Source organism: Oncorhynchus tshawytscha, linkage group LG22 (assembly GCF_018296145.1).
Source record: "Oncorhynchus tshawytscha isolate Ot180627B linkage group LG22, Otsh_v2.0, whole genome shotgun sequence".
Lineage (NCBI taxonomy): Eukaryota > Metazoa > Chordata > Actinopteri > Salmoniformes > Salmonidae > Oncorhynchus > Oncorhynchus tshawytscha.
In genome coordinates, this window is record NC_056450.1 from 34,337,399 (window position 1) to 34,353,347 (window position 15,949).

Consider the following 15,949-nt stretch of genomic DNA (forward strand, 5'->3'; position numbering starts at 1 on the left):
AAGAAAGCAAAAAAAGAGACCATTGTTGTATGCGGCTTTATTAACTCAATTAATATTATTTTTACATTGTTTACAAACTGAAATGTGACATGTATTAATGCCATCATCATACTTGTTTTTTTGTTAACAGGTGGGGCGAAAAACAGAGCCCCACAAACCTGGATGATGGGTCGCCACTGTGTGTGTGTGTGTGTGTGTGTGTGTGTGTGTGTGTGTGCGTGCGTGTGTGTGTGTGTGTGTGTGTGCGTGTGTGTGTGCATTGAGTGACTGTGGTAGTTTGAAACCTGACTGGCTGGTTGGGTAGCCTCTGAAAGAGAGAGATTAATCCTGATCAACTACCTGGCCAAAGGTCAAGTTGATACAAATAAAATCCCATAGGTTCATTGTCAGTGTAAGACACGCAATTTGAAGATTCCATTGATAATTTGATAATAAAAAGTGTAATTGGTGTTAGTCAATTTAAATGAAGGTAAATTACATTGTGTGCAAAATGATTAATCATATCAATAGTAAATGAAGGTTTGAAGGGTTTTAATAACCTTATATTTTATCATCAGGTCTCCATTTAAGAAAATCCTCTGTTATTGATGTTACCGTCATTGGTGTTACTACTCCTACCAGTAGCACAATGTTATTATAATGGTACACATGACTTAAAGTCATTAAGCTGCCATATTAGTTGATTTAGAATCGGAAGATGTATCCAAATACATTTAAATCAAATAAAAAATATAAAAAATTCTTCAAATGCCATGCCCAAATGCTACCACAGAGAAGAAGAAAGAAACGCCTTCTGCTCTGTATGAAAGCGAAGAGAGACATTGTTTCTTAACAATCTGAGACTAGAATATTGCCTATACAGGGTCTGTGTGTGTGTGTGTGTGTGTGTGTGTGTGTGTGTGTGTGTGTGTGTGTGTGTGTGTGTGTGTGTGTGTGTGTGCGTGTGCGTGTGTGTGTGTGTGTCTCAGACTGCTGAGTCACTGTGGGAGTTTGAAACCTGAATGGCAATGTACACTGTGTGGACATACAATCAACACTGTAGTCCACCCTCTGTACAGACAGACTATCAACACTGCTGCCTACACCACGTACAGCCTAGATAAATAGATTATGAACACAATCCTAGTCTGTTATTATCATTATAATGATGAGATAGCAGGCTGAGCAGTGACCAGTAGGTGTTCTGTGTTAGGTGGGTTACAGCTAGATTAAAAGCAATTTAATGGTAATTTACCAACGTTTCGGCATCACTTTGCCTTCCACAGGGTAATGTCATGAATACTTGAACCAGGTTATGTAGACAAACAGTGCAATTAGTCCAACCAATGACAATAATCATAATGATTAAGTTAATTAAGATGAATTAGTGAAACTGTTCAAAATGGTATATGGCATATTAAATATACTATGCTATTGTTATCATATAGAAACATAAAGGAAAATGTGTTCAGAAGGGCCTGATATCAAAGTCAATATTCAAACCACTAGGGGTCAATGTGTTTAGATAGGATATCCAGTAAGCCTCCTGTTGTAGTAGTAGGATCCCAATGTTACCTCCTCTCCTTGGTAGAGAACATGCTCAATGCCTGTGTATTTGAGGGAGGAGATTGAATGGTTAGCTTCAACAAAGTGAGCTGCTATTGGATAGTCAGTGTTCTTACACCTGATTGAGCTGCTCAGCTATGCTTTGTTTTAATTGTCTTTTCGTTTGTCCTACGTAGGCTTTTCCACATGAACAGGTGATGAGATAGATTACTCCCTTTGTCTTGCATGAGATGATACCTCTAACAGGGATCTTTCCACCTGTATTTGGGTGTCTGAAGGATGTTTTTATAGTGCTATTGCACTATGTGCATGAGCCACATTTGTAGTTCCCATTTGGGATAGGTGTCAAGAGTGTCTGAGTGGGCTCAGGGGGCATGTCAGATCTCACCTAACTATCTCCAATATTGAGACCACACTTATAGACCACCAGTGGGGATACCTTGAAGAGGTGTGCAATTTTCTGGTCTGATTGCAGAATATGCCAGTGATTTTTCAGAGTTGCTTTCATTTGGGGCAGCAGGGTAGCCTAGTGGTTAGAGTGTTGGACTGGTAACCGAAAGGTTGCAAGATTGAATTCCTGAGCTGACAAGGTCACAATCTGTTGTTCTGCCCCTGAACAAGGCAGTTAACTCACTGTTCCTAGGCTGTCATTGAAAATAAGAATTCGTTCTTCACTGACTTGCCTAGTTAAATAAAAATAAAATAAATAAAAAATAATTTCTCCGAACCCTTGGTGTACTTAGTGCAAAAGACAGTTGCGTTGTTTTTCTTCTTTGGTTGAGTTTTTAGTAATTCCTCTCTTGGTTTTATTTTCATCATTGCAGCATTAAGAGTTTTGTACTTGTAGCCTCTCATTTTAAATGTATCTGTCATTTTTATTAGCATTGCTGTCAAAATCTAACCCTGCATAACTGGCTAAATGGTAGACCATTCTTGAGGGGAAGGGGATGCATACTATCCGATTAGTTTAACCCTGCATAACTGGCTAAATGGTAGACCATTCTTGAGGGGAAGGGGATGCATACTATCCGATTAGTTTAACCCTGCATAACTGGCTAAATGGTAGACCATTCTTGAGGGAAGGGGATGCATACTATCCGATTAGTTTAACCCTGCATAACTGGCTAAATGGTAGACCATTCTTGAGGGGAAGGGGATGCATACTATCCGATTAGTTTAACCCTGCATAAATGGCTAAATGGTAGACCATTCTTGAGGGGAAGGGGATGCATACTATCCGATTAGTTTAACCCTGCATAACTGGCTAAATGGTAGACCATTCTTGAGGGGAAGGGGATGCATACTATCCGATTAGTTTAACCCTGCATAACTGGCTAAATGGTAGACCATTCTTGAGGGGAAGGGGATGCATACTATCCGATTAGTTTAACCCTGCATAACTGGCTAAATGGTAGACCATTCTGGAGGGGAAGGGGATGCGCACATAGCAAGGTATTGTGATCTGTGGGCTTTCTGTATAAATCTGTGTGTAATGCATCCTTCTCTTTGATAATCCATAAATCCAGGTAGGATTTATTGATTACTATCTAACTCCTAGTGGTCTGAATATTGATTTTGATCTCAGGGCCTTCTTATGAACACATTTTCCTTTATGAGCACATCTTATAAATGTATATTCTTTCTACAGCATATTAGCTTATAACCTGGTTCAAGTTTTCATGACATTACCCTGAGGAAGGCACAGTGATGCGGAAACGTTGGTAAATGACCATTAAATTGCTAGGAGTTTATACATGGAGTGTGCCACTTTCTTTATTTTGAAAGGTTACAGCTAGAGAAATGAATGTTGGTAGATAGTTTTTTCTCTCTCCAGATATAAAAAGGTTAACAGGGCTACACACAACTGGGGAACAGGTGAACATACAGGTGACTGGGGAACAGGTGAACCTACAAGGGACTGGGGAACAGGTGAACGTACAGGTGACTGGGGAACAGGTGAACATACAGGTGACTGGGGAACAGGTGAACGTACAAGGGACTGGGGAACAGGTGAACGTACAAGTGACTGGGGAACAGGTGAACCTACAAGTGACTGGGGAACAGGTGAACGTACAGGTGACTGGGGAACAGGTGAACGTACAAGTGACTGGGGAACAGGTGAACCAGGTGACTGGAGAACAGTGACTGGGGAACAGGTGAACATACAGGTGACTGGGGAACAGGTGAACCTACAAGTGACTGGGGAACAGGTGAACGTACAGGTGACTGGGGAACAGGTGAACCTACAAGTGACTGGGGAACAGGTGAACGTACAGGTGACTGGGGAACAGGTGAACGTACAAGTGACTGGGGAACAGGTGAATGTACAGGTGACTGGAGAACAGGCGAACCTACAAGTGACTGGGGAACAGGTGAACGTACAGGTGACTGGGGAACAGGTGAACGTACAGGTGACTGGGGAACAGGTGAACGTACAAGTGACTGGGGAACAGGTGAACCTACAAGTGACTGGGGAACAGGTGAACGTACAAGTGACTGGAGAACAGGCGAACCTACAAGTGACTGGGGAACAGGTGAACGTACAAGTGACTGGGGAACAGGTGAACCTACAAGTGACTAGGGAACAGGTGAACGTACAAGTGACTGGAGAACAGGCGAACCTACAAGTGACTGGGGAACAGGTGAACGTACAAGTGACTGGGGAACAGGTGAACCAAGTGACTGGGGAAAGGTGACTAGGGAACAGGTGAACCTACAAGTGACTGGGGAACAGGTGAACCTACAAATGACCGGAGAACAGGCGAACCTACAAGTGACTGGGAACAGGTGAACGTACAAGTGACTGGGGAACAGGTGAACCTACAAGTGACTGGGGAACAGGTGAACCTACAAGTGACTAGGGAACAGGTGAACGTACAAGTGACTGGAGAACAGGCGAACCTACAAGTGACTGGGGAACAGGTGAACGTACAAGTGACTGGGGAACAGGTGAACCTACAAGTGACTAGGGAACAGGTGAACGTACAAGTGACTGGAGAACAGGCGAACCTACAAGTGACTGGGGAACAGGTGAACCTACAAGTGACTGGGGAACAGCTGAACCTACAAGTGACTGGGGAACAGGTGAACGTACAGGTGACTGGAGAACAGGCGAACCTACAAGTGACTGGGGAACAGGTGAACGTACAGGTGACTGGGGAACAGGTGAACCTACAAGTGACTGGGGAACAGGTGAACGTACAGGTGACTGGGGAACAGGTGAACCTACAAGTGACTGGGGAACAGGTGAACCTACAAGTGACTGGAGAACAGGTGAACCTACAAGTGACTGGGAACAGGTGAACCTACAAGTGACTGGGGAACAGGTGAACGTACAGGTGACTGGGGAACAGGTGAACGTACAAGTGACTGGGGAACAGGTGAACCTACAAGTGACTAGGGAACAGGTGAACCTACAAGTGACTGGAGAACAGGTGAACCTACAAGTGACTGGGGAACAGGTGAACGTACAAGTGACTGGGGAACAGGTGAACCTACAAGTGACTACTGGGGAACAGGTGAACGTACAAGTGACTGGGGAACAGGTGAACCTACAAGTGACTGGAGAACAGGCGAACCTACAAGTGACTGGGAACAGGTGAACGTACAAGTGACTGGGGAACAGGTGAACCTACAAGTGACTGGGGAACAGGTGAACCTACAAGTGACTGGGGAACAGGTGAACGTACAGGTGACTGGGGAACAGGTGAACGTACAGGTGACTGGAGAACAGGGGAACGTACAGGTGACTGGGGAACAGGTGAACCTACAGGTGACTGGAGAACAGGGGAACGTACAGGTGACTGGGGAACAGGTGAACCTACAGGTGACTGGAGAACAGGGGAATGTACAGGTGACTGGAGAACAGGTGAACCAGAAGTGACTGGGGAACAGGTGAACGTACAGGTGACTGGGGAACAGGTGAACGTACAGGTGACTGGGGAACAGGTGAACGTACAGGTGACTGGGGAACAGGTGAACGTACAAGTGACTGGGGAACAGGTGAACCTACAAGTGACTGGGGAACAGGCGAACCTACAAGTGACTGGGGAACAGGTGAACGTACAGGTGACTGGGGAACAGGTGAACGTACAGGTGACTGGGGAACAGGTGAACGTACAGGTGACTGGAGAACAGGGGAACGTACAGGTGACTGGGGAACAGGTGAACCTACAGGTGACTGGAGAACAGGGGAACGTACAGGTGACTGGGGAACAGATGAACCTACAGGTGACTGGAGAACAGGGGAACGTACAGGTGACTGGAGAACAGGTGAACCTACAAGTGACTGGGGAACAGGTGAACGTACAGGTGACTGGGGAACAGGTGAACGTACAGGTGACTGGAGAACAGGTGAACCTACAAGTGACTGGGGAACAGGTGAACGTACAGGTGACTCGGGAACAGGTGAACCTACAAGTGACTGGGGAACAGGTGAACCTACAAGTGACTGGGGAACAGGTGAACCTACAAGTGACTGGGGAACAGGTGAACGTACAGGTGACTGGAGAACAGGTGGACCTACAAGTGACTGGGGAACATGTGAACCTACAAGTGACTGGGGAACAGGTGAACCTACAAGTGACTGGGCAACAGGTGAACGTACAGGTGACTGGGGAACAGGTGAACCTACAAGTGACTGGGGAACAGGTGAACCTACAAGTGACTGGGGAACAGGTGAACGTACAGGTGACTCGGGAACAGGTGAACCTACAAGTGACTGGGGAACAGGTGAACGTACAGGTGACTGGAGAACAGACGAACCTACGAGTGACTGGAGAACAGGTGAACGTACAAGTGACTGGGGAACAGGTGAACCTACAAGTGACTGGGGAACAGGTGAACCTACAAGTGACTGGGGAACAGGTGAACGTACAAGTGACTGGGGAACAGGTGAAACGACAAGTGACTGGGGAACAGGTGAACGTACAAGTGACTGGGGAACAGGTGAACGTAGAGGTGACTGGAGAACAGGGGAACGTACAGGTGACTGGGGAACAGGTGAACCTACAGGTGACTGGAGAACAGGGGAACGTACAGGTGACTGGAGAACAGGTGAACCTACAAGTGACTGGGGAACAGGTGAACGTACAGGTGACTGGGGAACAGGTGAACCTACAAGTGACTGGGGAACAGGTGAACCTACAAGTGACTGGGGAACAGGTGAACGTACAGGTGACTGGGGAAAAGGTGAACCTACAAGTGACTGGGGAACAGGTGAACCTACAAGTGACTGGGGAACAGGTGAACGTACAAGTGACTGGGGAACAGGTGAACCTACAAGTGACTGGAGAACAGGTGAACCTACAAGTGACTGGGAACAGGTGAACCTACAAGTGACTGGGGAACAGGGGAACAGGTGAACCTACAAGTGACTGGGGAACAGGTGAACCTACAAGTGACTGGGGAACAGGTGAACCTACAGGTGACTGGAGAACAGGTGAACCTACAGTGACTGGGGAACAGGTGAACGTACAGGTGACTGGGGAACAGGTGAACGTACAGGTGACTGGGGAACAGGTGAACAGGTGTACAGGTGACTGGGGAACAGGTGAACGTACAAGTGACTGGGGAACAGGTGAACCTACAAGTGACTAGGGAACAGGTGAACGTACAAGTGACTGGAGAACAGGCGAACCTACAAGTGACTGGGGAACAGGTGAACGTAGAAGTGACTGGGGAACAGGTGAACCTACAAGTGACTGGGGAACAGGTGAACCTACAAGTGACTGGAGAACAGGCGAACCTACAAGTGACTGGGAACAGGTGAACGTACAAGTGACTGGGGAACAGGTGAACGTACAAGTGACTGGGGAACAGGTGAACCTACAAGTGACTGGGGAACAGGTGAACGTACAGGTGACTGGAGAACAGGCGAACCTACAAGTGACTGGGGAACAGGTGAACGTACAGGTGACTGGGGAACAGGTGAACGTACAGGTGACTGGGGAACAGGTGAACGTACAGGTGACTGGGGAACAGGTGAACGTACAAGTGACTGGGGAACAGGTGAACCTACAAGTGACTAGGGAACAGGTGAACATACAAGTGACTGGGGAACAGGTGAACCTACAAGTGACTGGAGAACAGGCGAACCTACAAGTGACTGGGGAACAGGTGAACGTACAGGTGACTGGGGAACAGGTGAATGTACAGGTGACTGGAGAACAGGCGAACCTACAAGTGACTGGGGAACAGGTGAACGTACAAGTGACTGGGGAACAGGTGAACATACAAGTGACTGGGGAACAGGTGAACCTACAAGTGACTGGGGAACAGGTGAACCTACAAGTGACTGGAGAACAGGCGAACCTACAAGTGACTGGGGAACAGGTGAACGTACAGGTGACTGGGGAACAGGTGAATGTACAGGTGACTGGAGAACAGGCGAACCTACAAGTGACTGGGGAACAGGTGAACGTACAAGTGACTGGGGAACAGGTGAAAATACAAGTGACTGGAGAACAGGCAAACCTACAAGTGACTGGGGAACAGGTGAATGTAGAAGTGACTGGGGAACAGGTGAACCTACAAGTGACTGGGGAACAAGTGAACCTACAAGTGACTGGGGAACAGGTGAACCTACAAGTGACTGGGGAACAGGTGAACGTACAGGTGACTGGGGAACAGGTGAACCTACAAGTGACTGGGGAACAGGTGAACCTACAAGTGACTGGGGAACAGGTGAACGTACAGGTGACTGGGGAACAGGTGAACCTACAAGTGACTGGGGAACAGGTGAACGTACAGGTGACTGGAGAACAGGTGAACCTACAAGTGACTGGAGAACAGACGAACCTACAAGTGACTGGAGAACAGGTGAACGTACAAGTGACTGGGGAACAGGTGAACGTACAGGTGACTGGAGAACAGACGAACCTACAAGTGACTAGGGAACAGGTGAACGTACAGGTGACTGGAGAACAGGTGAACCTACAAGTGACTGGGGAACAGGTGAACCTACAAGTGACTGGGGAACAGGTGAACGTACAGGTGACTGGGGAACAGGTGAACCTACAAGTGACTGGGGAACAGGTGAACCTACAAGTGACTGGGGAACAGGTGAACGTACAGGTGACTGGGGAACAGGTGAACCTACAAGTGACTGGGGAACAGGTGAACGTACAAGTGACTGGGGAACAGGTGAACGTACAGGTGACTGGAGAACAGGTGAACCTACAAGTGACTGGAGAACAGGTGAACGTACAGGTGACTGGGGAACAGGTGAACGTACAGGTGACTGGGGAAACAAGTGACTGGAGAACAGGTGAACGTACAGGTGACTGGGGAACAGGTGAACCTACAAGTGACTGGGGAACAGGTGAACGTACAAGTGACTGGGGAACAGGTGAACGTACAAGTGACTGGGGAACAGGTGAACGTACAGGTGACTGGGAACAGGTGAACCTACAAGTGACTGGAGAACAGGTGAACCTACAAGTGACTGGAGAACAGGTGAACGTACAAGTGACTGGGGAACAGGTGAACGTACAGGTGACTGGAGAACAGGAACCTACAAGTGACTAGGGAACAGGTGACAGGTGACTGGAGAACAGGTGAACCTACAAGTGACTGGGGAACAGGTGAACCTACAAGTGACTGGGGAACAGGTGAACGTACAGGTGACTGGGGAACAGGTGAACCTACAAGTGACTGGGGAACAGGTGAACCTACAAGTGACTGGGGAACAGGTGAACGTACAGGTGACTCGGGAACAGGTGAACCTACAAGTGACTGGGGAACAGGTGAACGTACAAGTGACTGGGGAACAGGTGAACGTACAGGTGACTGGAGAACAGTGAACCTACAAGTGACTGGAGAACAGGTGAACCTACAAGTGACTGGGGAACAGGTGAACGTACAGGTGACTGGAGAACAGACGAACCTACAAGTGACTGGAGAACAGGTGAACGTACAAGTGACTGGGGAACAGGTGAACCTACAAGTGACTGGGGAACAGGTGAACCTACAAGTGACTGGGGAACAGGTGAACCTACAAGTGACTGGGGAACAGGTGAACGTACAGGTGACTGGAGAACAGGTGAACCTACAAGTGACTGGGGAACAGGTGAACGTACAGGTGACTGGGGAACAGGTGAACGTACAGGTGACTGGAGAACAGGTGAACGTACAGGTGACTGGGGAACAGGTGAACGTACAAGTGACAAGTGACTGGGGAACAGGTGAACCTACAAGTGACTGGGAACAGGTGAACCTACAAGTGACTGGGAACAGGTGAACCTACAAGTGACTGGGGAACAGGTGAACGTACAAGTGACTGGGGAACAGGTGAACCTACAAGTGACTGGGGAACAGGTGAACCTACAAGTGACTGGGGAACAGGTGAACACTGGGCGAACCTACAAGTGACTGGGGAACAGGTGAGGTGACGAACAGGTGACTGGGGAACAGGTGAACGTACAGGTGACTGGGGAACAGGTGAACGTACAGGTGACTGGGGAACAGGTGAACGTTCAAGTGACTGGGGAACAGGTGAACCTACAAGTGACTAGGGAACAGGTGAACATACAAGTGACTAGGGAACAGGTGAACCTACAGGTGACTGGAGAACAGGGGAACGTACAGGTGACTGGGGAACAGGTGAACCTACAGGTGACTGGAGAACAGGGGAACGTGCAGGTGACTGGAGAACAGGTGAACCTACAAGTGACTGGGGAACAGGTGAACGTACAGGTGACTGGGGAACAGGTGAACGTACAGGTGACTGGGGAACAGGTGAACGTACAGGTGACTGGGGAACAGGTGAACGTACAGGTGACTGGGGAACAGGTGAACCTACAAGTGACTGGGGAACAGGTGAACCTACAAGTGACTGGGGAACAGGTGAACCTACAAGTGACTGGGGAACAGGTGAACCTACAAGTGACTGGGGAACAGGTGAACCTACAAGTGACTGGGGAACAGGTGAACGTACAGGTGACTGGAGAACAGGCGAACCTACAAGTGACTGGGGAACAGGTGACTGGGGAACAGGTGAACGTACAGGTGACTGGGGAACAGGTGAACGTACAAGTGACTGGGGAACAGGTGAACCTACAAGTGACTGGGGAACAGGTGAACGTACAAGTGACTGGAGAACAGGTGAACCTACAAGTGACTGGGGAACAGGTGAACGTACAAGTGACTGGGGAACAGGTGAACCTACAAGTGACTAGGGAACAGGTGAATGTACAAGTGACTGGGGAACAGGTGAACCTACAAGTGACTGGGGAACAGGTGAACGACAAGTGACTGGGGAACAGGGAACAGGTGACAGGTGAATGTACAGGTGACTGGGGAACAGGTGAACCTACAGGTGACTGGAGAACAGGTGAACCTACAAGTGACTGGGAACAGGTGAACGTACAAGTGACTGGGGAACAGGTGAACCTACAAGTGACTGGGGAACAGGTGAACCTACAAGTGACTGGGAACAGGTGAACGTACAAGTGACTGGGGAACAGGTGAACGTACAGGTGACTGGAGAACAGGTGAACCTACAAGTGACTGGAGAACAGTGAACCTACAAGTGACTGGAGAACAGGTGAACGTACAAGTGACTGGGGAACAGGTGAACCTACAAGTGACTGGGGAACAGGTGAACGTACAAGTGACTGGGGAACAGGTGAACGTACAGGTGACTGGAGAACAGGACGAACCTACAAGTGACTGGAGAACAGGTGAACGTACAAGTGACTGGGGAACAGGTGAACTACAGGTGACTGGAGAACAGGTGAACCTACAAGTGACTGGAGAACAGGTGAACGTACAAGTGACTGGGGAACAGGTGAACCTACAAGTGACTGGGGAACAGGTGAACGTACAAGTGACTGGGAACAGGTGAACCTACAAGTGACTGGGGAACAGGTGAACGTACAGGTGACTGGAACAGAACAGGTGAACAAGTGACTGGAGAACAGGTGAACCTACAAGTGACTGGAGAACAGGTGAACGTACAAGTGACTGGGGAACAGGTGAACGTACAAGTGACTGGGGAACAGGTGAACGTACAGGTGACTGGAGAACAGGTGAACCTACAAGTGACTAGGGAACAGGTGAACGTACAGGTGACTGGGAGAACAGGTGAACCTACAAGTGACTGGGGAACAGGTGAACCTACAAGTGACTGGGGAACAGGTGAACGTACAGGTGACTGGGGAACAGGTGAACCTACAAGTGACTGGGGAACAGGTGAACCTACAAGTGACTGGGGAACAGGTGAACGTACAGGTGACTGGGGAACAGGTGAACCTACAAGTGACTGGGGAACAGGTGAACGTACAAGTGACTGGGGAACAGGTGAACGTACAGGTGACTGGAGAACAGGTGAACCTACAAGTGACTGGGAGAACAGGTGAACGTACAAGTGACTGGGGAACAGGTGAACCTACAAGGTGACTGGGGAACAGGTGAACCTACAAGTGACTGGAGAACAGGTGAACCTACAAGTGACTGGGGAACAGGTGAACCTACAAGTGACTGGGGAACAGGTGAACTACAAGTGACTGGGGAACAGGTGAACCTACAAGTGACTGGGGAACAGGTGAACGTACAGGTGACTGGAGAACAGGTGAACCTACAAGTGACTGGGGAACAGGTGAACGTACAGGTGACTGGGGAACAGGTGAACGTACAGGTGACTGGAGAACAGGTGAACGTACAGGTGACTGGGGAACAGGTGAACGTACAAGTGACTGGGGAACAGGTGAACCTACAAGTGACTGGGGAACAGGTGAACGTACAAGTGACTGGAGAACAGGCGAACCTACAAGTGACTGGGAACAGGTGAACGTACAAGTGACTGGGGAACAGGTGAACGTACAAGTGACTGGGGAACAGGTGAACCTACAAGTGACTGGGGAACAGGTGAACAGGTGACTGGATAACAGGTGAACCTACAAGTGACTGGGGAACAGGTGACGTACAGGTGACTGGGGAACAGGTGAACGTACAGGTGACTGGGGAACAGGTGAACGTACAGGTGACTGGGGAACAGGTGAACGTTCAAGTGACTGGGGAACAGGTGAACCTACAAGTGACTAGGGAACAGGTGAACATACAAGTGACTGGGGAACAGGTGAACCTACAGGTGACTGGAGAACAGGGGAACGTACAGGTGACTGGGGAACAGGTGAACCTACAGGTGACTGGAGAACAGGGGAACGTACAGGTGACTGGAGAACAGGTGAACCTACAAGTGACTGGGGAACAGGTGAACAGGTGACTGGGGAACAGGTGAACGTACAGGTGACTGGGGAACAGGTGAACGTACAGGTGACTGGGGAACAGGTGAACCTACAAGTGACTGGGGAACAGGTGAACCTACAAGTGACTGGGGAACAGGTGAACAGGTGAACCTACAAGTGACTGGGGAACAGGTGAACCTACAAGTGACTGGGGAACAGGTGAACCTACAAGTGACTGGGGAACAGGTGAACGTACAGGTGACTGGAGAACAGGTGAACCTACAAGTGACTGGGGAACAGGTGACTGGGGAACAGGTGAACGTACAGGTGACTGGGGAACAGGTGAACGTACAAGTGACTGGGGAACAGGTGAACCTACAAGTGACTAGGGAACAGGTGAACGTACAAGTGACTGGAGAACAGGCGAACCTACAAGTGACTGGGGAACAGGTGAACGTACAAGTGACTGGGGAACAGGTGAACCTACAAGTGACTAGGGAACAGGTGAATGTACAAGTGACTGGGGAACAGGTGAACCTACAAGTGACTGGGGAACAGGTGAAACGACAAGTGACTGGGGAACAGGTGAACGTACAAGTGACTGGGGAACAGGTGAATGTAGAGGTGACTGGAGAACAGGGAACGTACAGGTGACTGGGGAACAGGTGAACCTACAGGTGACTGGGGAACAGGTGAACCTACAAGTGACTGGGGAACAGGTGAACGTACAGGTGACTGGGGAACAGGTGAACCTACAAGTGACTGGGGAACAGGTGAACCTACAAGTGACTGGGGAACAGGTGAACGTACAGGTGACTGGGAACAGGTGAACCTACAAGTGACTGGGGAACAGGTGAACGTACAAGTGACAAGTGACTGGGGAACAGGTGAAAGTACAGGTGACTGGAGAACAGGTGAACCTACAAGTGACTGGAGAACAGGTGAACGTACAAGTGACTGGGGAACAGGTGAACGTACAGGTGACTGGAGAACAGGTGAACCTACAAGTGACTGGAGAACAGGCGAACCTACAAGTGACTGGGGAACAGGTGAACGTACAAGTGACTGGGGAACAGGTGAACCTACAAGTGACTGGGGAACAGGTGAACCTACAAGTGACTGGGGAACAGGTGAACCTACAGGTGACTGGGGAACAGGTGAACCTACAAGTGACTGGGAACAGGTGAACCTACAAGTGACTGGGGAACAGGTGAACGTACAGGTGACTGGGAACAGGTGAACCTACAAGTGACTGGGGAACAGGTGAACGTACAGGTGACTGGGGAACAGGTGAACGTACAGGTGACTGGGGAACAGGTGACTACAGGTGACTGGGGAACAGGTGAACCTACAAGTGACTGGGAACAGGTGAACCTACAAGTGACTGGGGAACAGGTGAACGTACAGGTGACTGGGGAACAGGTGAACCTACAAGTGACTGGGGAACAGGTGAACCTACAAGTGACTGGGGAACAGGTGAACGTACAGGTGACTGGGGAACAGGTGAACCTACAAGTGACTGGGGAACAGGTGAACCTACAAGTGACTGGGGAACAGGTGAACGTACAGGTGACTGGGAACAGGTGAACCTACAAGTGACTGGGGAACAGGTGAACGTACAAGTGACTGGGGAACAGGTGAAAGTACAGGTGACTGGAGAACAGGTGAACCTACAAGTGACTGGAGAACAGGTGAACGTACAAGTGACTGGGGAACAGGTGAACGTACAGGTGACTGGGGGACCTACAGTGACTGGAGAACAGGTGAACCTACAAGTGACTGGGGAACAGGTGAACGTACAAGTGACTGGGAACAGGTGAACCTACAAGTGACTGGGGAACAGGTGAACCTACAAGTGACTGGGGAACAGGTGAACCTACAAGTGACTGGGGAACAGGTGAACGTACAGGTGACTGGAGAACAGGTGAACCTACAAGTGACTGGGGAACAGGTGAACAGGTACAGGTGACTGGGGAACAGGTGAACGTACAGGTGACTGGGGAACAGGTGAACGTACAGGTGACTGGGGAACAGGTGAACGTACAAGTGACTGGGGAACAGGTGAACCTACAAGTGACTAGGGAACAGGTGAACGTACAAGTGACTGGAGAACAGGTGAACGTACAAGTGACTGGGGAACAGGTGAACCTACAAGTGACTGGGGAACAGGTGAACCTACAAGTGACTGGGGAACAGGTGAACGTACAGGTGACTGGGGAACAGGTGAACCTACAAGTGACTGGGGAACAGGTGAACCTACAAGTGACTGGGGAACAGGTGAACGTACAGGTGACTCGGGAACAGGTGAACCTACAAGTGACTGGGGAACAGGTGAACGTACAAGTGACTGGGGAACAGGTGAACGTACAGGTGACTGGAGAACAGACGAACCTACAAGTGACTGGAGAACAGGTGAACGTACAAGTGACTGGGGAACAGGTGAACGTACAGGTGACTGGAGAACAGACGAACCTACAAGTGACTGGAGAACAGGTGAACGTACAAGTGACTGGGGAACAGGTGAACCTACAAGTGACTGGGGAACAGGTGAACCTACAAGTGACTGGGGAACAGGTGAACCTACAAGTGACTGGGGAACAGGTGAACGTACAGGTGACTGGAGAACAGGTGAACCTACAAGTGACTGGGGAACAGGTGAACGTACAGGTGACTGGGGAACAGGTGAACGTACAGGTGACTGGGGAACAGGTGAACGTACAGGTGACTGGGGAACAGGTGAACGTACAAGTGACTGGGGAACAGGTGAACCTACAAGTGACTAGGGAACAGGTGAACGTACAAGTGACTGGAGAACAGGTGAACCTACAAGTGACTGGGAACAGGTGAACGTACAAGTGACTGGGAACAGGTGAACAAGTGACTGGGGAACAGGTGAACCTACAAGTGACTGGGGAACAGGTGAACGTACAGGTGACTGGAGAACAGGCGAACCTACAAGTGACTGGGGAACAGGTGAACGTACAGGTGACTGGGGAACAGGTGAACGTACAGGTGACTGGGGAACAGGTGAACGTACAGGTGACTGGGGAACAGGTGAACGTACAAGTGACTGGGGAACAGGTGAACCTACAAGTGACTGGGGAACAGGTGAACATACAAGTGACTGGGGAACAGGTGAACCTACAGGTGACTGGAGAACAGGGGAACGTACAGGTGACTGGGGAACAGGTGAACCTACAGGTGACTGGAGAACAGGG

At 49.5% G+C, this 15,949-nt stretch overlaps 1 protein-coding gene across 1 annotated transcript in view; it reads right to left on the reverse strand.

Annotated features, from left to right (window-relative positions):
* Nucleotides 1–191: 191 nt before the first annotated feature.
* The window catches only part of LOC112221342 (cytochrome P450 3A27-like), a 32,929-nt gene continuing 17,171 nt past the window's right edge, over nucleotides 192–15,949 (reverse strand). The window contains exon 14 of the mRNA XM_042304116.1: nucleotides 192–307. The gene's annotated coding sequence lies outside the window, so the exon portion shown is untranslated. The remainder of the gene's footprint in view (nucleotides 308–15,949) is intronic.